The sequence below is a fragment of the Ceratotherium simum genome, chromosome 9 (assembly GCF_057802395.1).
Source record: "Ceratotherium simum simum isolate JZ-2026a chromosome 9, ASM5780239v1, whole genome shotgun sequence".
Lineage (NCBI taxonomy): Eukaryota > Metazoa > Chordata > Mammalia > Perissodactyla > Rhinocerotidae > Ceratotherium > Ceratotherium simum.
The window spans coordinates 27,203,901-27,231,316 of record NC_141908.1 but is presented as its reverse complement, the minus strand read 5'-3'; the positions used below and the strand labels follow the sequence as shown (position 1 = coordinate 27,231,316).

General features: G+C 39.0%; 1 protein-coding gene and 1 long non-coding RNA gene across 3 annotated transcripts in view; one reads left to right on the top strand and one right to left on the bottom strand.

Annotated features, from left to right (window-relative positions):
• The window catches only part of LOC147916253 (uncharacterized), a 145,454-nt gene extending 135,525 nt beyond the window's left edge, over positions 1-9,929 (bottom strand). The window contains exon 1 of the long non-coding RNA XR_015553187.1: positions 9,728-9,929. This is a non-coding gene — a long non-coding RNA (uncharacterized LOC147916253). The remainder of the gene's footprint in view (positions 1-9,727) is intronic.
• Positions 9,930-13,578: 3,649 nt separating this feature from the next.
• QTMAN (queuosine-tRNA mannosyltransferase) overlaps positions 13,579-27,416 on the top strand; it is a 410,331-nt gene continuing 396,493 nt past the window's right edge. The window contains exons 1-3 of one of the 2 annotated variants that reach the window (XM_087435127.1): positions 13,579-13,777; positions 15,863-15,909; positions 20,876-21,023. The gene's annotated coding sequence lies outside the window, so the exon portion shown is untranslated. The remainder of the gene's footprint in view (positions 13,778-15,862; positions 15,910-20,875; positions 21,024-27,416) is intronic. The other variant, XM_087435128.1, reaches the window with a different exon arrangement.

The following is a 27,416-nucleotide window of genomic DNA, read 5'->3' as shown; positions in this document are numbered from 1 at the left end:
CAGCGGAGCGCGCTCACCCAACCACCAAGCCATGGGGCCGGCCCTGCTTCTACTTTTTAATAGCAGCTGATCTTGGAGAACAAAGGTTTCATAGAACAAAATGAGTCACTATCCAAACTTTGAGAGTGCTAGTATGAATAATTATTGTACAAAAATTAGACCATAGTACTTCATTCTCTTGCTTGGGTATGGCTAATATAGTTCATCCTCTTGATTTTTGCAATGTTTACTACAATAATGAACAATTTGGTTAATCTGCCTGTAAAAATTGATTTTGTTTGTCTTCCAATATTTTGTACTAATAAGTATTTCCCTTTAAAACATAGCTGGGTCTGCCTCATCAACCTCAGACTTTCATTTTTGAGTGAATCTTCTAATTATAAAATCATCTGGTGACAGTCTGGACAAAAATGGCATTCTGGTTAATACTCACCACAAAAGAATATGGATGCCTGAGTTTATACCAATGCACATTCCCCCCCAACTAAAAATGAAAGAACATGCAAGTTAGTTATAGCATCATTTTATCTATAACATTTGATACAGTCATACTATTTCAGTATGCAGAGACAAACATAGGTGCTAAGTATTCAGAGGGAAATATAATATCATTTGTTAAAGGTCAGATAGTTTTATGCAAGTTAATTTGCAGAAGCAAGTCAAAAACTTGAAAAGTTCTGATGATAGGCGACACCAATTGGCATTTTCTCAAACATTCTGCTAAAAGAAAAGAGGGAAGTTTGATAACATCAAGATCAGCTTCCCTTTTGCAAAGTTTTCTTAAATCATAACTTCTTTTCTATAGGAACAAAAGCAGCATGGCCCTATTTCAAAATAGGGACAAATAAATACTAAATAGAACTGAAAAAGATTTCAATGAGTCCATTTCATATGGTTCTTCCACTCAACTGCAGGAATGTTATGTGGATTTGTTCAGGAATTATTGAAAAAGCAACAGGAAAAAGAATACAGTCCTATTTGGTCTATGAATTAAGGGAAAGGTGATGTGTTAAAATATAAGAAATGTTATTAACCGTACTCTACTCACGGCAGCAGCAGACTGTAGCTAGCTTGTGTTTTGTTTATGTCCCCCTTGTTTCAAAAAAATATTTCAGGCAGCTATAAGATTTTTAAGCAAGGGCATAGTTACTGACAAAAGAGTCTCTGCAGTGCTTGAGAACCTATGAAAGGAGTGTTTTCCCTGCCCCTTCTTTATGTGTGTATGTAGCTCTCAAACAGTGATTTTGAAATGGTTCAATAGCAAATACTGGCCTTCTGCTGTCAGAGAGAGTGCTTCAGGGGTAGATCAGCAAAGAGTATAGATCAGTGACTTCCGCAAAGTATTTGGCCTCTATGGAAATCATTCTTCCATCATGCATTCCCTCCACCAAAGCTGTCTGATTCATCCTTCCCATAGGTGCTGGACCCAAGTGTGTGACGGCAGCACCCAAACCACACAGAGGAACGAATCTCTCTGTTTCAGCACTGCACACATCTGTGCAGTAAGAAATTAGGACTACAAGAGGGTAATGTCACAGAAATTTAGTTGATGCACTTAAGGAGTGAAATTTAAGCAGCAAATACAAATCAATCCACTTCTGACAGGCATTGGATATGGGAACCCCATCCATCTGAGAGCCCAGAAGATGGACTGTTAATGATACGTGACCGCGATGGAGAAAAGGAGAGCATCTAGGCATGACAAGGACAAAGATAATTTTCATGGGCATGGTAGGCTACAGATTTCACTAATTTTTTTAATTTGGTGGAGGATTGGAAAGTAGTGCCAGAACTGAACTACATAAAGAACATTTTTTTCTACCATACAACATACTATTTGTGATTTTCATATATCCATTTGTTCTTAAATGATCTATTTAGTAAATTGTACACTGCTTGTTCCATTATTCCTTTTTCTGCCTTTTTAAGGTCCAGAATTTAAAAACTATTTCTGTAATTGTGAAAGAGATATCTAAATCTGGTTGTGTTCTTCAGGAAAGGCTACACAATGCTGGCGTAGTTAACAATAGCAGACTACTCAGCTCTCTGTTAGAGGTGTACTTCTAGCTTATAAGAAATCTCTTTAGAGTCTAGTTGCTCTCCAGACCAGCTCCTAAGGATCCAGGGGTGCCTTCTTTTCATAGCTACACCATCTGCAAAATGGGGCTTTCAGGGCCACAGGGGCAGGGGAAAAAGTGCTCCTAAGAACCTTGGCTGGAAGTGACAAACTTCATTTCTCCTCCAGCCTACTGGTCAGTACCAGTTACGTGGCCCCAACGTAACCACACAAGAGAGTGGAAAATGTAAGAGAGCCACATAATGTTCGGCTAACACCATTGTCCCTGCCACATCTGCTTACTACAAATAAGATCTGTGCTAAGAATAGCTAGACAAGGTAAGCAATACCTCTTCTAGAAGTCTTTCTCGAACATTAGTAAATATAAAATCTTGAAGGAACTTGTTGAAAGGGCAGATTCCCAGGCCCATATGTCAAGTTTAGTTTTACAGAGTTGAGATAGAACTAATACCTTAATCAGGCATATTTTACCAAGGTATGTGTGTTGCATGGTACATGTGGAAAGAAGATTCTGCATGGTGCAGAGGCAATGCAAGAATTCTCTTTAGGGGACTGGACTGTAAATGAAAAGAAACTAAAATTCAAAAACCATTCATATAGGAATGTTAGTGTCTTTTCAAGTCACCTCTTCTATACCACAAGGGAGTCCATTTTGCCCTATGGTCCTGGGAAGTTGGACAAATATCCCACCAACCCCTTGTAAGGATGAACGCAGCACTGCCCAAAGCTCCCTGTGGAGAATCACGTTAGATCAGGGCCTTTGTCCAGGTTTCTTTCTTTCTCCTCAGGTTTTCTTTCTCTTTTGCCAGTTGCTTCTGGACTCGACTTGGAGAAAAAGCAACAAGGGAAAATATTGTTTGCTTCTCCTCCAATCTCTAAAATGGGGTCTTTTCATTCTTTATTTCCCCTCAGATTGTTACTGAGGCTTCATGCCTGTCAGTTGTTATTCTTTGGAGAGAAAATTAGAAGAAAAAAATTAGATGATAATATGGGTAATTTCAAGTGTATGCATGCACAAAAACTTCTTGAAAATCAGGTTGCGGTATGCATTCTTATTTTAGATTTGTCCTTGTTAACATCTTCTCAATAAACAGGTGCATACAGTTCCCCAAGCTGTCACTGTTGTTTATTTAGCCTGTATGCTTCAAAATCTGCTGATGGATGATACTGAACCAGCTTGAAGCTTGACTTTCAGAAACCAGAGCCTTGAAGTTTTAATGAGACTTTCTTAAAGTGTAGTCCAAAGAGTTTGTTAGAATAGGAGCATATCTCTCAAAGATACCATAGGAGTACCACATTTGTATGTTAATTTTAGTTCAGCAAATAGGAAAAATGATTATGAGTAATAGCTCTCAGCTTTCAGATAGTTCTTTTCATGTTCAAAGTGCTTGACAAACATTAATTAAATCACTGGCAGTCAAATTAGATAAATATGTTCTCTGTATGTGCATAGCTGTACCTTCCATGCACAGTCTTCTAAATCACATCACTGCAGATCAAACAGTTTTTGCCATCTGAACTTGGTTGGCTGACACTGATTCCAAGCAACAGATAATTACTGGAAGGGCTAATCATGAGGAGAGATTATGTAAGCTTTCTTTGTTTTTAAACAAAAACATGAATTTTATCCTTGATAAAAGGTACAGGATGAACCACAGTATAAAATGTTTCTGTCTCTAGGCTGGAAGGTAACAGTGATAAAGCAAATTCCCTCACAGTGTTGGAATAGCTAAACCCTAATTTAAAGAGATCATCTCATCATCAGAGAGTACATTTTATGCTTCCTGGGCTACTGATGTTTTTGGCCTCTTTAGCACCAAAAATAAGGCTTTTCAGGCTAAATATGGTATTGATTTTAGCAATATGGCAATTGTTCGTTAATACTAGGAATCCTATTCACTACTGATCTGAGGAGGATTTGAGCCAGGAAATTAAACATAGAAAATTTTGTGATTTTTTTAGAACAACTTATGCTTTTTCCTTCATTGAATTTAATGAAGCTTTCCAAACTATCCCAAGAGATGAACTGCTCCCAATGGACCCAAAAACGAAGTATATTCCAAACAAAAAAGAGTGCTAATAGCATTCCATCTTTCAATAACTCCTAACAAATTAACACACTCTACCCGCCTACATCAGACAATTGGGAGAAGGCATGCACATGCACGTGATGCACGTGTGGACACAACTTAGCCAGAGTCAGGCTTGGTTGCCTTGAGATGCTCAAGCTGCATAGCTACAAAGAGGAGACTTAAGTTTTTCCTTCCATTCTGATTGCCAAACTAGTCTAGTCTGTTTCCAGGGAAGAAAAGTACTCATTAAGTATCTTGTAATTTGCTGAACAATAGAACATCTAGTTCAACCAAGTTGTTTTCTTGGAAAGACTTTGGCAAAGTACAACTTGGAGTCATGATAGCTGTTCATGTGGATCTCACAGAATGGTATTTGTTTCTCTTTTATAGAAGTGCTAACCTGTATTCCCATAAGCCTAAAATCTGAGCGATTCCTCTTCCTCACTAATGAAAACCTGGATTTCAGTGAGGATTTCATGTGACATGCTCAAGGTAATACCCACAGCCTATATGGTTTAGACCTCACAGGTGGCAGTAATGGAATCAAAACTGACATGGTACTACATCTGCCTTAGTGTTTCTACTGTTAGATTCTTGCCATATCCCAGCAGTAAGAGTGAACTTTCTCTGATTACATTTAGAGTAGGGAGTCACCGATGAACTGATTTTTGGCCCAGAAAAACATATAAGTTATGTCTTTGTGGTATAAGTTTGTTCTCCCTTCAGTATGGAGACAGAAAATTAGACCTGGCTGAGAATGTTTAAATGGATTTAAAAATTTAATAGTATCCCAAACGTAAATGGCTTTAAAAAAGGTAAGTAAAATGTACATACGCTTTGTACATTTTGAGTGGTATTGATTCTTGAAAGTTCACTGCCTCATGTCCTCACTTCTTACCACCCCACCCTATGAAAACTCTTCTCTCAGAGGTGACACATGACATCTTTCTTGTTAACTATACCAGCTTTTATTTAATGCTTATTCCCCTTGACCTTTTTGCTGCATTTGATACTATGGACACTCTCCACCACTTACCACCCCTCATAAATACCCAACAATTCATCTCCCTGATATTTTTGTCTTCCTTGCTAACCCTGCCACCAGCTTTCCCTACCTCACATCACCTCCTGCCCGGATTATCACACAGGCTTCCATCTGGTCTTCTAGGTCCTAATCTCTTCCTCCCCTACTCCAGAATGCCAGACTGACTAATCTTCCAAATATCCATACTTTAACCTGACCTCAAAATCCCTTCTTACCTACAAGGCCTTACTTACCTTCCCTGTTTCATCTCCTTCACTTTCCTCCTGGCTCTCTACACTCCAGAAACACTTGGCCTTTTCTAGTCTCAAACACACTAAGCTTGACTCCTCCTTAGCACTTGCTTACTCCCTGCCTGAACTACTCTTCTCCGGATCCTCCCATGACTGCTTGTTTCTTTCATTCAAGTCATTGTTTAAAGGTTCCTTAGAAACATCTAACCTACTTTCCAGAGACTCATTTTGACACCTTCACATTTTATTTTCTTCAGGACAATTATTACTATTTGATAGTTGTGTATTTATTTGTTCCTCTCTGTCTCTTCCAAATGGAATGTAAGATCCATGAGAGCAGAAACTTTTTATTTTACTGCTTTACCTCCAGAACCTAGAATAGTGCTCAAAGATTAACGAAAATTTCTTGAATAATGAACACCATAGATTATATCATTTCCAATCCATTCAGCTCTATTGCCCACTATTTCTATATAAGCACACTTTACAGTCCACACAGATCGTCCATGGAGTTTATTCTCTATCAGGTCAGGTATGTTGACCTTCTTCTCCAATCAGATTGTAAGTTTCTGAAAGGCATAGGCCCTTTTTATATTTTTCCAGCCCTCCAGGCCTAGCAGAATGCTGAGCAGCATTTGGTATGTTTTAACAAACACTTATTGATTTATTTCCACTGTAACATTATATACTGCACCACTGAGCACTTTTACATCAGTAGGGCTGAAACGGAAATAAAAATAGGTCGACCATAAAAACACCAGCTTAGGGTCCATGACGGAGTGAGAGCTTGCTTTCTTACCTTCTAATTCAATCTGAGATGCAAACTAAAGTTTCCTGGGATGGGGACATGATCAATAGGAGGGTATACCCTGCAAAAATTTCTTGCTTCTTTCTCTAGCAATTGTACCCTTTGAGTGCTGATCATCTCCCAACTCTAAGGTGTTAAGGTCTATGTGCACTGTTATCAACTCTTGCCACAATCCTAATGTCATCTTGGACTTCTTACTCTTCTTCGATCCCTATATATACTCACTGAACTCTCTAAGTCTTTTCCTTAGTGGTATTTATGTCTAGTATTTCTTTTTATTTATTTTTTTAAAATCTTTTTCTTTTTGTGAGGAAGATCAGCCCTGAGCTAACATCCGAGGCCAATCCTCCTTTTTTTTTGGCTGAGGAAGATTGGCCCTGGGCTAACATCTGTGCCCATCTTCCTCTACTCTATATGGGACGCCACCACAGCATGGCTTGACAAGCAGTGCATCGGTGCACCCCTGGGATCCGAACCACGGACCGCTGAAGCTGAGTGTACGCACTTAACTGCTGCGCCACTGGGCCAGCCCTTAATATTTCTTTTTAAATCCCACTTGCTACTTCAGAACCTGACAAGATTATAGTCTCCTGTCTCGTCTTCACCCCTCTCTCCCTGCCAAATCCACCCATAATGATATCCTATTGGATCAATTTTCTCAGGCTCAAATTCAGGCCCTCTATCAATAGTTCTACCCTATCATTTCAGCTTGGTTTTCTATTGTTTCTAAAATGAACCTCCTGCTTTAATTCATCTGACCTCCTAAATTGGCCCCATTCTTCACTGGCTCATTCTCTTCTCAGTGCCTTCGTTCAAGTAATTTCCTTTACCTTTTTCCTATAAACCAATCTAAATTTTACATTTTCTCTTTTGTCCTTTTAAGAAGCCTTCCCTTAATTTACATAGATATTTTCCAGTTTAAGATTTGGATTTTACAATCGAATCTTTGGTTATTAATGGCGAATTGTTTATCATTTTGTGTTTCATATTTTACTTCCCCAGTAATGTTGTAATTTTCCTGATAATAGGGACTTCATAATTCTTACAATCACGCACAGCTCTTGGCGCCTCCTACGATGAATGTGTTTGGTTGGGACAGGCTCCACAGGCCTTGCCAGAATTGCCTGCATTATGAAGATGAATACTGACTGGGTGAGACAAAGCTTGTGCAACAGGAATCCTTGAAACCAGTGGGACAAAATGACCTTTGACAGCAATACCTTCCTAGTTAATGCCAAGTTCAATTTCTGAGTGATGACTCAGAACGTCTAGGCAAAACTGCAAAGTCAAAGACCTCTGATGTTGAATAGCTTTGTGTAACTGGTAACTATAAGCCAGATGCTGGCAGGTATGTGAGACAGGAAATCTGAGTTTGAATCCTGGCTTTTTGTCCAATTAATCTAGGTAATATTGAGCAAGTAACTTACTCTCTCTGGGCTTCAGTTCTTCATCCATAAAATGAAAAGACTCCAGATGATATTAAGAACTAGATAATTCAATTATAAAATTACATGATTCTATTTCCAAAGCAAGGAAATGGCAGCCACAGCCTTTGGAGTTTTTCATATACTTGTTCTGCGGGATAGGATTTCCTACTTTCATGTGTAGTTAGGAAACCTTGCTTTTAGCTTTTGGCATTTACACTTTTCTGTTTCCCAATTTGTGTTCAAGTGGATGGACAGATGGTTTATTAGGCTTTCAGATGCTTGTAGTGCTGTTGTTCAATTCAACAGTGGTTTTAAACTTTGAAGGTCCACATAGAGCCTGGATCTTATTTAGAATGGAAGACAGTTTCAACTCTTCAATTTAAGAATAATAATGTTTACTCACATAATTTAAAACAACTTGTGGATGTAACTCCAAAGGCCTAATCAGTTTCCTTTATTTTGCATGTTTCTTAACTTATTTCCACATCACAGCCTAACTCTTCCAAGCTGCAGTTTTAAAAATGAAGTTACCAGACTTCCAGTTACATTTGCATGTTTTGCCTTTTCCTGACTCATTTAACCCACAAACTCCTTCCAAATACAAAATCCTTTAATTCAGAATCACAGAAATTTAAATGTGGAAGGGACAAATTCCTTATTTTACAGGTAAGAAAACCACAGACCTTAAAGGTCCTGGTGCTCTTTCTATTGACTATGTATTTTAGAAATAAAAGAGCTAAAGCGAGGTTAGGTTGCAGGGAAAAAAACATCCAAAACTTGTGAATTGTAAGCCCCAGTAGAAAATTCCATTCCTTGAAATTTAAGTGTCAATTAATACATTATCATAGAGAAAGTACAGATGGGAACTATGCAAGTTTGCCTTGTGATTGTTAACTACTCAATGTGACTCTTCATGTAAGTGGGACCGCGAATATGCAATTGTTGAATATCCAAACTGCATCTTAAGTGCGTGGATTAGTCAGAACCGAAAGGACACCCAAAATGTAGGTAAAGGAAAGCGTGTGAGCCTGCCGAGAGGGTCCCGGGAGTGGGGCCCGAGGGAGGGAAATTAGGACGCACTGGTGACGCAGAGGCCGAAGAGGTGCAAGCTGCACAGCAGGTAGAGGTGGCAGGGGAGGAGCCCGGTACGCGCTGGGGCCCTGAGGCTCCAGCAGGCCAGGGAGAGGAACGGACTGGCAAGAACACCGCAGGAGGAAGCTGAGGCCGACCTAGTGAGCAGAGAAGACTTCGCAGAAAAAAAGAGAAGGCGCCAATGCGAGCTTAGAACAAGACTAGGGGATTGGGGAAAGAGTACTAAAAAGCTGAAGGGGCAGACAGGGGTGTCGAGAAGCGATGCGAAAGGACGCGCACGGAGGTGGGCAGCGAGGCGAGGTCCCCGGGCAGTGGGCAGGTGAGAGAAGCAGGAGCCGCGATCCGAGGTGACACCGCTTGCGCGGGCGGGAGTGTCCGCTGAGTCAGGGACTCCGCGCCCGCAGCGTCCGGACTGCGCAGGGGGCGGAGCCCTGAGCGCGTGGGCGGGCCGAGGGGGCGAGGCCTGCGCCTGAAGCGCCCTGAGGCCGCGGCGGCCGCAGGCCGGGAGGGGCGGTGGCGGCGGCGGCCGCGGGGGAGGGGCACGGCGTCAGCGCGTCGCCGGCTGGGCCGCGCCGGTGGCCAGGAGGGAGAGACAAGGAGGAGGAGGAGGAGGAGGAGGAGGAGGTGAGTAGGCTCCGGGCTGGGGAGCCGCGCGGGCCAGCGGGGAGGCGGGGAGCGCGGCCCCCCCCCGCCCCTCCCCGGCGCCCGCCTCGCGGGGCCGCGCGGCGCGGAGTTCCCAGAGGGGCAGCGGCGGCGGCGGCGGCGGCGGCGCGGGGAGCCGGGGGGGCGGAGCTGAGGGCCGCGGCGGCGGCGCGCTTCCCGGGCGCACGCGCTGCGCTCCCTGCGCTCCCCGCGCCGCAGTCCGCCTCGCGCCCATAACGGACCATCGCGGCCGCAGCCTTTCAGTCCTCCTGCACGCTGGCCACGCTGGCCATTTTCTGATTTCATTTTCTTGGGTGCTGCGCGTTGTGCGTACCTGCTTAGCGCGGCCGCGAGGGCCGGGTGGGGGCGCGTCACCCTGGCGCGGGGAGAAGGGAGGCCGGTTTCCGGGGTTGACCTGAGGAGGCAGAGGGGCCTCCGGGCCGGCCACGAGGCTGCCGGGCTGAGTCCTCCGCTGTGTGCGCCCCCGGGCCTTCCGGAAGGGAACCTTTGCGCCTGGCCGCCGTGTCGCCCTCACTCTCCTGACCTCACCAGCCCCTCACTCCCCTCTGTCAGCAGAGACTGCACACCTCACTCGGCCGCCCCCAAACCCCTCCCCTGAGGGTCCCGCATCTGCATATTTTGATGGGGATCCAGGCAGTCTGGTCGGGTGGAAAGGTTCTCTGAACCTTTGTAAATCCAGCCACGTACCCAGCCGCGAAGTTGCAGTACTACGTTTATTTAACCGTTAGACCCAAGGGAGTCTTTTCTCTCCCAAATATAACTTTTAGAGTCTGAGAACTGTACTGCATTAGATTATCTTTGAGATCACTGTTAAGTTAGCACCTTGAGGCAGTGTGATGGGAGGTTCGAAGAGAAGGCTTTACATTTTTTCCTTCACTTGTATCACAGTTTGAAATGGAAAACGTGAGTTGACTGCTTTTTCCACACGAGGTGGGTTTCAGAACGCGGCCCCCGTGCCCCCTGGCTCACCTTGGTTGTTGGCGCTACCCGTGAGGTTGATTTTAAAGCTCAACAGAGTGGTCAGGTAAAGGAGCTGCTGAAAAGAAGTCCAGCATAATTCAATAGAGCCATTTTATTGGGTTCTATTAACCTGTTTAACCTTAAACTAAAGCATGGCGGGAGTTTCATGTAGGAACCTACATACCAAGTGCAATGTTGAATTTTAATTAGTGCATTCCAGGTCTGATGTGGAATAGATTCTCCGCAGCTCCCACTCCCTTTTACTACATATTTTTCTTAGGATCTTGTATTTAATGAAACAGTTTTAGTATTGAGGGTTGGGGGAGTACCTTTTGAATCATGAAAACTTTCTTTGACAAACTTGAAAACTGAATAGGTAAAATCTGAACCATAATACTGAGATAAGGTAGGAAACAGTGATGTTTATAGCATTACCAATTTGAGAAGTTAAGATGGCTTTTTTACTCTCCTTTTGAAACCGTATTGACATTTTAATCTTATGGACCACGGAAGTACAGAATTTTCTATTTGTCAGGAACTTGAGCAGTGTAATCCAACCCCATTATTTTACGGAGATAAATTAATCAGAGTTTCTTGAAGAGAATTAACAGGCGCTAAATAGAACTAGCTGACTTAACTAACTAAACACTTAAGTAGATAATTCAGACCTTCCCAATGGCTATTCCTGTACCAAAATTTGTTTTGATTTTGCTATCTTAAAAAAAAGCCAAGTAATTACTAAATTTTATTTTTTTTCCTGTTTTGAGTATATGCCTTAGTTTGTGATTTGGACCCATTAGATACAAGTGATACAAATTATTTATAGTTAGGAAATGTTTACATTCTATTAATTGAAACAGTACTCTCCACTTTGTTTGAATTTAGTAATTATTGTCACTTCAAGAATGCTTATTCATATTCTTGATTCAGATAGTCTATGTCAGTCCCAGGATATTGGCATTTTAAGAGTCTTAGAGTTATGGTGTATATAACCTTGATATTAATTAGGAAGAAAGGTCCTACACCCATGTAGTAGTAATCAAATTCCACAATCCCTAGCATCACTTTTCTTAGTGGTCCTCAAAATGCAGAAGTCCTGAAGTCCTTGCTGGGGTGGAGTGAATTCTTCGCATTTCCCACACCACAGTATTTAGTGCAGGCGTTTAATAAATACTTCTTGGCTTGTGTACACTTTCCTTGGTGGGGGCTCTATGAAAGATGGGCCGTGCCTTATTTGTCTGTTAATGTCTAGTGTTAAGTGTAGTGGGTACTCTGTAAATGCTTGTGGTCTTTTTGGCTTAATCAAACTTAAGAAGGTAGCAGAGTGCCTGGAAGTCGTGAATCATGATATTGTAAACTTGAAATAACTCATTTTTGTTTTTGTGTGGAATCAGATACTTTGTTAGGCTGAATTCCAATATTGAAAGAGGTAGCAGGTATCAAATATTTTATAAAAATTGAAGGAAGAAACGTAATATTGAGAATTTTGTTCTTTAACATGTGTTATTCACTGTGAAATTGGGAAAGGACCCCATTATTTAAATTTGTTGGTAGGACACCTCAGTCCTGCTAAAATAATATGAATTTTCCACTGGAGCAAAGTTTGACAACCATGAGTTGAATGACCCTCTAATTGTTACCAAAGGCCGCGTTTTAAAGCCTTAGTTTTACTTTATAAGGATATATTTTTCAGCATATAGATCTTTGTAAGGAACATGACTTTTGGAGGTCAGACTACTTTGGCAGCCTGACCTGAAATGATATTTTAAACAATTTTAGGCTGTATTTGATATGTCGTGCTTCGTGTTGGTGATACTGACAAAACAAAGCAAAGCAAAGCAAAACAACCACTGTATTTTTTTTTTCCTCTTAGGCTTATCTCCTCTTTCTTTAATAGATCAGAATAGTGTGTTTTGTTTATTTAAAAAAAATTAATTGAGGAAAATTTTCAAGCATTTCTTTTGGAAAGTACCACCATTCCACCCTTTTAATAGCCTTGGAATATAATGTTTGGGCAAATGCAGAGCCAGTTCCATAGAGTGATCCCCATTTGAATAGGTAGAGTCATAGAAATAATGGCTTTCCCGGGGACAACATCTTTGGACTACGTGCATTTTTTATCTACTGAACTACTGCTGAAAACAATTGTACAGTAGAGTAGGATGGTCTTTAATTTATGGGGAGCAAAGCAATTCACATCTGTCATTGCTGGTTCTTACGTCAGTCCCAGTCTTTCTGACCTATCCACTGCCTGTTCTGTCCTTTCCACTTAGTTCTTGAATTGATTTAAAAAGATTTTTTTTTGTTTGTGAGGAAGATCAGCCCTGAGCTAACATCTGTTGCCAATCCTCCTCTTTTTGCTGAGGAAGACTGGCCCTGAGTTAACATCCGTGCCCATCTTCCTCTACTTTATATGGGACGCCGCCACAGCATGACTCTACAAGCGGTGCGTCAGTATGCGCCGATGAACCAGTGAGCCCCAGGCCGCCGCAGTGGAGCGCGAACCCAACTGCTTGCGCCACTGGGCCAGCCCCGCACCCCCACCTCCGACTTTCTTTTTAAGACTGAAAATATATTAACCCCATCCCCTTCAGGAGGTGGGATCTAGAATTTTTCTGGTGCCCTGAGCATCTGTTGCTTACAGAGGTATGGTGTCTCACTGTGTCCCTGGCATGTACTCAGTTTGACTATGAGATTCTCTTTTTTAAAAACACTTTACTCATCAGTTTTGAAATATAGGGCATAAACATCTTAATGAAGTGTGTGAAGCATCTGGAATATTTCAATATAGATTTGGATGGAATTAGGATATAGAATCATCAATAAGAATTAGTAAGAATATCTAGTCCTTTTCCCCTATACTTGAAGATTATACTTAAGTCATTTGAACAGATGACAATTTGTTTTTTTTTTGAGTGTTTATTTGTAAAAGTAACCAGAGAAGTGGGGGCTGGCCCGGTGGTGTAGTGGTTAATTTTGCGCACTCTGGTTCGGTGGCCTGGGGTTCACAGGTTCCTGGGTACAGACCTACGCATTGTTTATCAAGTCATGCTGTGACAGGCGTGCCACATTTAAAGTAGAGGAAGATGGGCATGGATGTTAGCCCAGGGCCAGTCTTCCTCAGCAAAAAGAGGAGGATTGGCAACAGATGTTAGCTCAGGGCTAATCTTCCTCACCAAAAAAAAAAAAAAAAAAGTAACCAGAGAAGCAATTCCATGGCCTTTCTTTAGTAAGTGTTAAATAGTCCATAGAGTTGATATGTTTCTTGTGTGGTTCCTTTTTGTATTCCAGTTCTCTGTGGACCTGAAGCCTTGTTTTAAGCCTGCTTAAGACAGCTTGGCCATCTCCTTCTCCTTGTCTTCTCCTCTCCCCTCAGGGAGCTGGGACCTGCTCTTGTCCACAGGTGGGTGGTTGGGGTCCTACTTCAGCCTGGGCAGTACTTGCAGAGCCAAGATACTGTGATACTGCCTCCTGGACTTGCACTCACCGAATTGATCCCTTGGATGCTGAAGACAGGCCAGCTGAGAGCTGGGCTCTTTAGCTGTTATAATTTGAACTTTTTTTGAGGGTCGACTTTTCATATGCATCAGGGACTCTAGGACACCCTGGTTTTATCCAGTCATTGCTTAGATCCCTTTCCTGACTGCTCTGCTGTTGGGTTCTCTACCTGCTTAGCTGAGTCACTTGGTAGGTGATTTTTATCGAATTTCAGTGGTAGCTAATTATTTTCAAATGTTTAATTTTCAACCCTTGTCTTCTCTCAGTTTTGAGCTTTCATTTGACCAACTGTCTCTTAATACTTTGGCAGAGCACATTTCTTCATTATCTGTCTTTCCTTCTAGACTATGTGTAACCTTGAGTGTTGGGACTGAGTCTCTGCTGTTCCTGGCGGTGTCCTTAGCACTCGTTACAGTGCCTGGCATATAGCAGGTGATAAGTAAATATTGATTAGATATAAATTCATCCCAAGAGTAAGTCTGTTATCAGTATGGGAAACCAGTGTTCATGTAGAAATTTAGAATTCATACAAGAAATTCAGTCATTTTATTGCCATCATTAGTACTAGAGAGTCTGTGTGTTTTAAATTATAAGCATATCCTTATAAAAAATAGCCTCATCAATCATCTGCAGAGCATTTATTTAAGAAGAAAAGGTATATAATTTTCACCATGTATTGTTAGGTATTTCACATTTCAGTTTTTCTTCAGTTTGATTAATATGTATATATTATTTTGTTTCCTAAACGTAGAAGTTTTTTGGCCCTATAAAGAAGTGAGTTTAATGGCCCTATTTTTGTTCATTAATAATTATATACTAAAGAGTAGGTTCTCATTAAAAGGCCCGTAAATGCCTGCTCATAAAAAAGAGACCTCTGATTTTGTTCTCCATACAATCCTAGTTATTGTACTGAGGCAAGTCATCAAACTCTTTAGTAGTCTAAACCTTTAATTTGGTGTCAGAACAGTAGTCATATATTGAATACCCAAATTACTATGTCTTTAACAAGTAATGCAAACACTCTGTATTAAAAAGGTAATGACCATAACTTTTCTTGTAGAATTTCTTGTGCTAATTTTTTAAAGAGCACTTTTGAACTAAATTTCCCGTGAAGGCCAAAATCTCATACTTTTAATGATAGTGGAGTATATATGTATGTGTAGAGAGGAAGGGGTGGTAATTTTTGTAGTGGTATTTTTAAGTGGACAGTTTACTAATTATGTTGAGGTAAACACTTTACAACTCTAAAAGGAAAACTTCAATTATCTGAATGAAATGAGGTACATGAAATTAATTCAGATGAGTGGGGGAATCCTTAGTGTAAATGATGCATGTCAAGGGATGTGACCGCAATCTTGATATATATATATATTTTTTTCCTATATATCTGTCAGCTGCTTTTACAGCTGTGTGATTCTTTTTGGTCATGCTGGGACTCATTGATGGGAGGAGGTAAAGTTTGCTCAAAAATTTTTTTTTCCTTTGCTGCAGAGGGAATCCAGAATGTGGTGTTCTGTGACAAGCATAATTGCTCATCTCTCGCCATACTGCCTGCCCTTTTAGGTGGTATACCACAGCCTTCCATTTTGTCACCTTCCTGTCAAATGTGTGTGGGGACTCCTTGAGAATACAGGTTGAAATTAAAGTCACACTCCTCTGTCCAATCTCAAGATGTTTGTACTTCCTAAAAGTTGTTACAAGTTATAAGGGTGATTGAGCTGGATAAACGTTGATTCCTTCCCTGTCCCCCTTAGAGTTTAATATTAAGCAGCATAACCCCTGATCTTTACAGATCCTAACTCGAAATGAAAATTTTACTGATTGATTAGGGTTCAGGAAAGTTTTAGGAAAATGATTTCTGTTGCCATTTACTAAGGTTTGCAGCATTCTTGGGCTTCTGGCATCCGAAAGCTATTGTGTAATCTGTAGATAGCCTGTGTAGTTATAATGACATTTTCCTCTAGGCTTTTTTTGTTTTGTTTTTAAACAGAGACAAGCTTATCTCAGCCACGGAGATGTGTGCTGTCTGTCACCTCTGTAAGTGAATTTTACTTGTTTCTTCAATATTACCTACAGATGCTTTACTTAAAGCACCTGAAAACAGCTCTTTGTTTTCAGCATACCCCAGCTTCTTTTTCACCTCTTGATCTTTGAGGTATAAAATGATTCATATCTTGATTACCTTGGGTGGAGTGGATATGATATCAGCAAGCTTTGTATCCAGACCTTGTGAGCAATTCCTAGGTCATTGCCTGAGACCTTCTTAAGTATATACAGGCAGCATGATTTAAGAGTTTTAGGCTTCAGGGTCAGTCCGAACTGGTTTTGACTCTCAACCATTTGTGAATGGCATATGTTTGGGGAAGTTAGTTACTTCTCTGGATTTCAGTTTCTTCGTCTATAATATGGGGATAATATTACCTGGGTGTATTGAGTATTTTTTTAAAAAGTAATCTTAGCTGCATTGATTTGTTGTCATATGCAGATAAATGTTTAATAATGTGAATGAATAAGCTATCTACCCAGATCATAGACTATTTTAAAAGGAAGTAGGTTTTGTTCCATTTGAAGACAGAGATAATCAAATTAGTAAAAATCTTTCCAAATGGAGGTCATGCTCAGTTGACTTTAAAACTATGTAAGGCTCTTGTAACCATCAATCTATTTACATACAAAGGACATACTGATGTGTGATATAGAGAGGCAGAATATATAGTATACTCTTTGGGGTAAGACAGACTTGGATTTATATATAGATGATCCAACACTTGGGTAACCTTGGGCAGGGTACTTTTTTGATTCAAGGTTTTCATCTGTAAAATGGGTAATAAAAGTATAAAGAATAATTAAGGGTAAAAGAGGATAATAAAAAGGTTGTTGTAAAGACTTAAGAGGTGAGGTATGTAGCAACTAGAAGGATGTGCAACTATGACATACAACTATCTACTGGGGCTTTGGGGAGAAAAAGGAGGAGGATTGGTGATGGATGTTAGCTCAGAGCCGGTCTTCCTCAGCAAAAAAAAGAGGAGGATTAGCACGGATGTTAGCTCAGGGCTGATCTTCCTCACAAAAAAAAAAAAAGAGGTGAGGTATGCAAAATACTTAGTAATGTCTGAATCTGTAAATATTGGTAATTGTTATTGTGACCTTGGACAAGTGACTTTCCCTCTCTCTACCTCAGGTTTCCTCATCTGTAGCATGAATCTATCAGAGAACTAATAGAGTAATTTTGGGGATTAAAGGACATAATACATATAAGTGCTCATTAAATGTTAATTGGTATTATTATTTATACTATTAATTCAGCTTCTGAACAAATTGGACCAATTTTGAGTTAAAATGAAAGAATTTGTTCAGATATTTAATATATTTCTTATGTTGGGGGGATATTTACTATGGATTTAGGGATGGCAGTTTATCCTTCATAGCTTTCAGTGTTTTCCTTAAGGCAGCTGTCCTCAAATTGTGGTCTACAGATCCATGGGGGTCACTGAGAGACTTTCAGGGGATCTGTGCGATTAAAACTATTTTCATGTTAATACTAACTTTTTGCCTTTTTTTCAGCTTTGACATTTGCCCTAGTGGTATAGAAGCAATGGTGGGTAAAACTGTGGGCATCTTAGTAGATGTTAAATGGCAGTGGCACCAAACTGTATCAGTAATCATAGTGTTCTTCACTGTCATACTTTCACAGTGAAAAAACACCAAAAAACAAAACCCCAAAAGCCAATTTCACTCAAGAATGTCCTTGATGATGTGGTAAAAATGATTAATTTTATTAAATCTTGATTCTTGAGTACACTTTGTTTTAATATTCTGTGTGATGAGATAGGAAATATGCAGAAAGCACTTCTGCTGTATATCCAGAGTACATTGGTTCTCTCAAGGAAAAACCCTTATGTGATTTTTTGAGTTGCAAGCTGAACTAGCCATATTTTGTGTGAAACATCATTTTTACTTGAAAGAATGACTAGACAAACTATGATTATTTGGACTTAGATATTTGGCAGTCATTTTCTTGAAAATGAACAAATGAGCCTGTCATTTCAGGGAAAACAACTGACAATATTTGTTGCTGATGATAAAAATTGAGCTTTCAAGTAAAAATTAAAATTTCGGAAAACTTGTATCGCTTGCCATGCTTTTGCCGTCTTCTCAATACTTAAAGATTTTTCTGATGGGAGAGGTGGTGATATTAATGCATGTTAGTTTTTGCTGTGGTACTAATTAGTTATGTCAAGATTTGGAATATCTGCATAACTCAATAAACCAATATTTTCAAAGTGATAATTATTACAGAATTATGGGTAAAAGACCATTACGAAACGCAGGTAACAGAATGCAAAAAGTTTATGTGCTATTAGATTCCATGTTACAACTAACCCTTAAACTCCTACTTGTCAAGTTTTGGTGTAGTATCAAAGAAGTACATCTCAATTATCTGAAAAGGCTATTAATATTAACATATACTTCCTTCTTTCTCACTACATATTTGTGTGGGGCTATTCTTTTTCATATAGTTTAATCAAAACAATGTATCACAATAGATTGAATGTAGAAGCAGATATGAGAATCCAGCTGTCTTCTATTAAGCTGGACATAAAAGAAACTTGCAAAAGTTGTAAAACTATCATTTTTATCACTAAGCTTGTTTGTTTAGGAGAGTAATTTTTCATAAAATATGTTACTTGTCATGTTAAATACATTATTAACATTTTAAAATGAATTACTATATACTTAAAATTTTTTCATTTAATTTCTAATATGGTAAATATTGATAATTATTACTCACATTAACAAAAACTCTTAGGAGTCCTCAATTTTTGAGAACATAAAGGAGTCCTGATGCTAAAAAGTTTGAGAACTGCTTTTTTAAGGGAAAGAGACTAGATTTATCAAATGAGTAAAAGTTCTAAAGTTTTAATCTTCTAAGTATTCCTTTGGAATATGGACTACATGCCTTGTTTCTTTTCTCAAGGATATGTCACTGGACTTCCATGTCATTCCCCAAATGGGCAGAGGGTTCCTGTGTGTGTTTTTAAAGATTTTCTTTTTTATTTAAGATTGATGCTACCTACATGGTTGCTATGCAGAAATGAGATATGGTTAATGGTCGTTCCAGTCAGCGTATTAATTCTTGATAGCACTCTTTTGGTTGTGAGCTATTCAGGCAGTTTTCAGAGCTGTTCACCATGGCAAGCTACTTCAGGGTTGTAGTGAAGTTCACTTTGCTGAAAATAAACTACCATTTTTCTCTCAAGCCTTTACACTAGGCTAATCTGTCTGCTGTAAAGTCTTGACATTTCATAGCTGTTTTCTAGATAGTCTATCCACAACTTATGAATGTGTTTGTGAGTTAGTTATTTGCCACAATGTAATATGAATTACAGTTGAGTTCCATAGTGCCGTTAATAGTATGGGCATAGTCTCGTTGTAGACTATTAACATCTTCCTGTAGGGAATTATATTCTGACTTCTAGAAATCTAGCCAAATAGATTTCTCCATTGCAGTCTAACAGTGGTAAGAAGCCCCGTGTTCCCCCTTACATAGAAATAGGAGTGTTGAAGCTTTATTAGAAGCCAGAGAGGCATTCTGAAGCAATGTTCAAGAGACACAGGTATCTTAGGCACCCCAAGTGGGTAGAAGGTAGTGGGTAACACTCTCAGATGAAGCAGATATAGAAACTTTGGGCTAACAAGCAGTGGTGGAGGGAAAAAGGAGAAGGGGTGTTCTGGATGCTGCTTGGGGGTGATGTATTTCCTTTTGGGGAAGTTGCTAAAAAATAAGAGATGTCTTAAGATGGTAGTCCTAGGTAGAAAATCCATCTATATAGAGTTTTGTTTTGTTTTGCACTTATGTTTGGTAATTGTATGAACTGAGCTGAAGAAACAATGACAGGCCAATTGGGAAGGTTGAACTCAGATTTATAGGTCAGGTACAGGTTTAAATATAAAAGTTAATTGATGAACTCCAGGGGCATCATTCATCATATGATCGATGAACTCCTGATCATATGATCAGGAAGAGTGCTGGAGGCCAAGAGAGTGTTGGAATATGCAAGCTGTCCACAAGGGCCCCAAACAAATTTATGTTACAGGGTGGCTGTTAGAATAGGGATAGAACTGGCGAGCAAGGAATGCTGTGACTCAGCCTACTGCCCTGGGGTCTCTGGCAGGAAATATAAACTTCTAAGACTGGTATCTAGTACAGGAAGCTTGTTATGGAGAATAGTTGGTATAAAGCAGACATCCAGAACCAGGAGAACTTGGGGACACAGAAGAGGCTAGCGTTGGAAAACTAGAATTTGACCTGAAGCTGAGCTCCTTATCTTCTTCCTGCCCAAGGGCAATATTGACACCTTGGATTGAGGCAAGCCTGAGCCAAAGTGGGAAGCAAAGTGACTACAGCTATCTGTAGTGGAGTGACAGGCCTGCCCAAGAAGTATTTATTAGATGGATGGATGAAAGTAATACAGGGGAACAGTTGGTTCATTATACTCAGTTTCTTCATGCAACAGACAGTAGGTATCATTATTATCTACCCATTAAATATTCTCTAGGCCAGGAGTCAGCAAACATTTTTAAAGCACTAGAGGGTAAATATTTTAGGGTTAATGGGTCATATGGTCTCTGTCGCACCTACTTAAGTCTGCCATTATCGTGTGAAAGCAGCTGTAGAAAAATACATAAATGAATAAGTAGCTATGTTCCAATAAAACCTTATTTATGGAGACTGGAATTTGAATTTCATATAATTTTCACATGTCACAAAATATTAGTCTTTTTAAAAAACTTTTTTCAACCATTTAAAAATATAAAATCCATTCTTAGATCATGTCTGTACAAGAACAGGCAGTAGGTTGAATTTTGGCCCATGGGCTCTAGTTTGCTGAACCATGTTTTAGGCAAATAAATAACTATCAGTTATGATGCAGAAACTTAGTGTTACTGAAAGAGATGTTCTTAAGGACAATGCTGTTCGTGACACTGTCTTGTTTTATAGGTGACACTGATGATAAAAATCCGTTCAAGAATTTAGATGTGACATCTGCAGCAGGTTCTGATCTCTCAGCTATAAGACAAACTGGATACTTCGTACAGATTTTCATCTATAATGCACAGAGCCAAAATCCGTTACTGAAATTGTCTGGGTGAGCTGCCTGCTGAGTCCAGTGATGCACTAGTAGACAAAGAAGTTGAAAAAGAAGGCTGGCATATTCTTTGGATGACTGGCAGAGTGTGACACCAGTATGGCATCAAGCTGTGCTATGATTCCAAGGACTTCATGACTAAATAATAATGATTTTTTTTTTGATGGGGGTGCAGTAGTTGAAGTAAATTTGATCTTGGGAATGTGTAATGTATTATCATTCCATAATGATATATGGTAATTGCTTTGGGAATCAGACTTTAAAGATCCTGTCTATTTATAGAACTTATGTAGTTATCACGTTTTAGATTTGGTTCTCTTACTCTAACAAAAATACTGTAAAGGAAAACCTCTGCTTAACCTAAAAAGGCTAATTTAAGGACTACGATTTTCACATGGAAGTTTTTGCTTGCGGGATTTTTGAAATTTTGTTCTCCCCTAAAGTGAGAGTAAAATATATTTGTATTTACAATAAGCTACCATACCCAGAATTTTCTAGGAAAACATCCTTTTGTGTAGACTTTTGAACTCAATAGTAAGTAGAAAATCATACTGTACAGTATTAATGTGCATAGAACAGTTAATAAATTAATAATAACTAATTAATAACTATTAATAAATTAGTATCTTCAGACCTATTAATTAAATTCGCTTAAAATGATTTAGTGAGCAGATGTGAACTGGAAATAAACCCGTGTATTTTCTAGAACTATTGAATCACAAGAAACCTGGAATGTCAAAGTATTCTCTGAACCAAATCAATATTTTATTTGGTTTGAGTCCCTGCTTTTGGAATACATCTATTTATACCAGTTATAGAGGATTTGAAAGCAGTGCTAGGAAATAAGGTGGGTGGATTCTCTTAAAGTCGAATCGCATTTTTTTCCTCAGTGAATCTTCATCATTTTTTTCATCTTAGCATTCAACAAAAACTCTGGCAGCCCAGGATATAAAACATAGATTACATTTTATATAGTTCATACAGCTCATCTACAAACAGAAAGATTCCCTCATGACTTACCTTGAAATCTTTATCCAAGGCATATACTATTCAGTTTGTCAGTGTGCCACTGCCGCTACTGCACGATTTCAGAGGGCGGTGCAACTAACGTAGCCATCCTGCTAGGAAAGAGATCTGTGGGTTGCTGAATAGTGCAAGTTACACACATCTCGTTTACAAGTCAGATTAGAGATCAGAATCATACTTTATGTGGAATTGATTTCATTTCATGGTTTTTAAGCTATCTTCATTGAAGTAATGCCTATAACTGAAAGACAGGTGTGTTGTAGCACTTGAATGCCTTAAACTCTTTTGAATATGAAATGAAAGAGATGTTCTTATAGATGTTTAGATCCTAGAACTCAGGGATTTTGAAATAAAATGCTCTGTCATTCATTAATTGTGCCATAATTAAACTACCCTGCAGATTTTATTTGGGATTATTATGATTAATATTTGGAAAACTTTGCCATTTTCAAGTATAAGGTACTTTAGGAAAGACTGTGAGTGTGTGTTTGTGTTTAAATAAAGCAGCAAATACCTTTTTACTTTATAAATAAGATATATTTAATAAGAAACATATAGATTTAACATTGATAACCCATTCAAATCAGGAATTCCGTTGTGGTCTTCTGGAAACCTCTATAAAAGGGAGGGGACAATAAGCAGAGCACTTTGTATATTGCAATTATTGTTTTTTTCCTAAAGTAAACCTTTTCCAAACTATACAGAAGAATGCATGAATATAGCTTGATAGGTTGCAGTTATTCTTAATTCACCTGTTCTTACTGAAATTGAGAAGACATCTCATAAAAGTGAGTATGAAAAAGTACTTCATTGAAGAAAGAATAGTGTTATCTATTTTGATAACATTTGAGAACGTTATCATTTGAGAACATAGTTGCAAAAAAGCATCTGTATTAATCTTTTAGATGGTTTCCTGAGACAATAATAATTTGAGTATAATCGGGAGAAGAAGAAAATCCAGGTGTTTAAAACTAGTTTTGTATCAGTGGTCAAAAGAATATTTAGTGTTATCCTCCCCCAGCCCGCCATGTGGTGAGTTCTCATGAATTGATTTCTGAGATGACAAAACATTGGGATTTAGAGGGTCTTTTTGTCCACTGACTGTGTTTTATATAGGATCTGTTTAGTCTTGATATTTATAGGACATAAGGAAGACATGATTGTTACTTTCATGGACTTCAAAAAAGACTTGAAGGGGGCCGGCGCCATGGCTTAGCGGTTAAGTGCGTACCCTCTGCTACTGGCAGTCTGGGTTCAGATCCCGGGTGCGCACCGATGCACTGCTTGTCCGGCCATGCTGAGGCGGCGTCCCACATAACAGCAACTAGAAGGATGTGCAGCTATGACATACAGCTATCTACTGGTGCTTTTGGGAGAAAAAGGGAAAAAAAAAGGAGGAGGATTGGCAATAGATCTTAGCTTAGGGCTGGTCTTCCTTGGCAAAAAGAGGAGGATTGGCATGGATGTCAGCTCAGGCCTGATCTTCCTCAAAAAAAAAAAAAGACTTGAAGAAAGATTAAGGTAAGGTTGTAGTAGGCATACATTACTGTGTCCATTTTAGTAGAGCAGTGACTGTTTAGGTGGATCCTTCTCTCACTGCCTTTCCCCTAACTTCATAATCCCTGGTTAAAGCTGCTTTTCCTTAAATCGAGTGGGAGGTAATTTTGTGAATGGAGAAAGTGAGGCTATTCTAGGCATTGGGAAATTAGTGGAATGTAAAAGAATGAGGTTGTCATGTGATAGATAATAAAATCACAGATAAGCACTGTGTATTTTGGATTGACGGGTGCTAGAGTAAGGATATCAGTGGAATAGAGTGGTTTATTATTATCATGTACTATTTATTGAAAGCCTCCTATATACTAAGCATTGAGTAAGACACTTTGCATAAGTTATTTGTAACATTTCCACATCCTTGAAAGCAGATGCAATTATCCCAATTTCCTGATGATGAAACTAGAAGCTAAGTGGTATACCCAAGGTCTTAGAGTAAGACGTGAAGACAGAGAGTCCTACAGTTTGTGGTTCATTTTGTGCAGAGGCTTTCTCTTCAGTGATTGTCTGATAAATGAAGAAATAAAAAGTAATCTGAAAGGCCAGCATACATTATGGGAAGATTTTGAGATTAATGGCTTTTAACATGAATGACTTCATGTTGGTGTTGTGGAAGGATGTTGAAGCCTCCTTGGAAAGCAGTGAGAAGATACGTTTGCAAATATTGTATCTGGACTCTAGAACTCTTCCAGCTATATAATGGGTTGTCTTTGGTATTAGTATAGTATTGTATAGCTGTATTTTTAGATGTAAGTGATGCCATGATAGAAAATCCATGTATGAAGAGTGGATGATAATGAGCTACCACAGTAACTTTTATATATCATAAGCTGAGTTGGATCAACTCCAAATAGAATGTGTAGAAAAAGTTCTTGAAAGAGGATTGGTTAAAGCAGTCTGATGCAGTCTAAGGTGACTACCAAATAGTTTGGGGTACAGGAATAACAGTGGATAACAGTGTCATGAAGCCTATTAAAATGAGAACTGTAAATGTTTACAAGCTTTACAAGCAGACATCTATAGGCCTGAACAAAACATCATCTCCTTGGAGGGGACACATCCAGCCACTTGGTTAGGAACAGTGCCTTAGCAGCAGCATTTTTTTTTTTTTTGGTGAGGAAGATTTGCCCTGAACTAACATCAGTTGGCAATCTTCGTCTTCTGTTTTTTTTTGTTTGAGGAAGACTAGCTCTGAGCTAACATCCATGCCAGTCCTCCTCCACTTTGTACGTGGGGCACCTCCACAGCATGGCCGACGAGCGGAGCATGTCCGTGCCTGGGATCCGAACCTGCAGACCCTGGGCCACCCAAGCAGAGCGTGTAGAACTCAAAGCACTCGGCCACGGGGACGGCCCCAGCAGCAGCATTTTTTTTTTTTTTAATTGATGTTTTAATAGTTTTTAACATTGTGAAATTTTGGGTTGGGTTGTACATTTTTGTTTGTCCATCACCATATATATGACTCCCTTCACCCCTTGTGCCCACCCCCCACCCCCATTGCCCCTGTAACCACAATACAGTTTTCTCTGTCCATGTGTTGGTTTATATTCCACATATGAGTGAGATCATACGATGTTTGTCTTTCTCCTTCTGGCTTACTTCACTTAACATAATACCCTCCAGGCCCATCCATGTTGTTGCAAATGGGACGATTTTGTCTTTTTTTATGGCTGAGTAGTATTCCATTGTATATATATACCACATCTTCTTGATCCAGTCGGTCGAGGGACACTTAGGTTGCTTCCACTTCTTGGCTATGGTGAATAATGCAGCAGCAGCAGCATTTTTAAATGTAAAAGACGACTGTGCAATAGGGCTTTGGAGTCAAATGATCTAATTATGTTTCTTGAGGTATAGAGTGAAATGATAAGGAGTCTGGCTTTGTTGGTCCTTGGACCGCTAGGAGGAGTGAAGTAAAAAAGCTCAGCCAAGGTGGCAGCGTGGTGAAGTAGCCTCAATGTGAGTTCTTTGGCACCTTGGTGAGGAATGTGGTAATAAAGACAAGAAAAAACTATTGAAATTATTGAACTTAAAATGTTAAAATGGAAAATATTTTTTTAATTGCTTGAAAATATAGGAAAAAAGTAGCAAACAGGTCATAGGCAAACAAGGCAGTTGGACAAAGGGCAAGAAGTGAGGGCTATTCAAGAGTGAAGTGGTTATGTGATATTCCTAAATAGAGTTTTTACTCAAAAAAGGAGAAAATTTGGGAGGAGAGGTCAGGAAAAGTGATTTAGAAATAGGTGTTAGTGAAGTAGGGCAGTAAGCTCTACTTGCTAGTAGGCAGAGAAAATATTGGATAAGTGGAGAAAAAGTGATTTTAACGTGAAGTTGTATTCATATTTTGTGGTAGTCAAAAGTGACCACCTATTTGAGGTCATGACCTCCCAAGAAAAGATATGCTGATTACTCCCATTCATTCTGTGAATCCTCATGGGTGTTTCTGTAGGCTAAAATTAGCCTACAGTATCCTTGTATATCCTTGTGACAGTGGGTAAACACTTTAGACTTGGATTTGTGTTTTAGAATCTGATTAAGGCTGTAAGTTTGTTATGATTATTACCAATATATATTCAGCTTTAGGCAAGAAATTACACTGTACATTAGCTGATTATCCTTGACATCATCCAGAAGTAAGATATCAGATGTGATTTAAATCAGTTTTATGGGGTGTCATTTATATACAAAAAAAGACACACATTTTTAAGTGTACAGTTAATGAATTTTCACATGTGTATACATCCATATAATTATTCCTATTCAAAAAATAGAACATTTTAGCACCCCCCAGAAATTCCCTTATGTCTCTTTTCAATCAGTCCTTCCCTCTCTTCCCCATAGACAGTGATGGTTCTGATTTCTATTTCCATTGATGAGGTAAGCTTGTTCTTAAACTTTATGTAACATAGAATCATAGAGTATGTACTGTTTTGTATCTGGCTTCTTTTCCTCAATATAATGGTTTTGAGATTTATCCATGTTGTGTGTATTAGTGGTCATTTTGTTTTGTTGCTGAATAATATGCCATTTTATCACAATTTGTTTATCCATTATTCTGTTAATGGACATTGAATTTTTTTTCCTGGTTTTTGGCTATTGTAAATAAAGCTCCTATAAACAGAATCCTTGTATAAGTTTTTTTGTGGCTATATGTTTTAATTTCTGTGGGTTAAATACCTAGGATTGGAGTAGTTCTGTCATAGGATTGGTGTATGTTTTAACTTTAGAAGTATATAACTTTCCAAAGTGGTTACACCATTCCCACCGTGCATTTTTAGTTCAAATGTGTAAATCTCTACAGTTTGTACTAGGTATAGATATTGGTTTGTACTAAATGATTTTTATATAGCTAGAGAGCTTTTAGGAATATTCTTCAAATAATAACTGAAATCTAGTAAATAGTTTTATGATAAATCTATTTTTGAAAAATTGTAGTTATAGTATATCTAAGATTGACTTAGATATGCAATTATTGACTTTGTTGTACAGAATTTTTAATTGTCATTTCATTTTGTAGGTAGCATATGTTTTAATTTGAATTTTAAAGTGGGCATTCTCTATTTTATGCAGTGGCTCTCCATTAAATGTATGTATAATTAAGTGAGATGTTTGAAGTATGAATAATGTACTAATCTACTAAGATGAAGTTTGTTTGGTCAGATGAGGAATCTCCTTTTTTGTTTTCCTTGATGTGTTTAGTCACCTCTTTTTTTTGGTAAATCTTTATTTCACATTGAGTTGCTTAACATAAGGGTCCCTTGTAATAGGTAAGCAGTAGATGTAATGTAGGGGAATCTCACCTAAGATAATAGG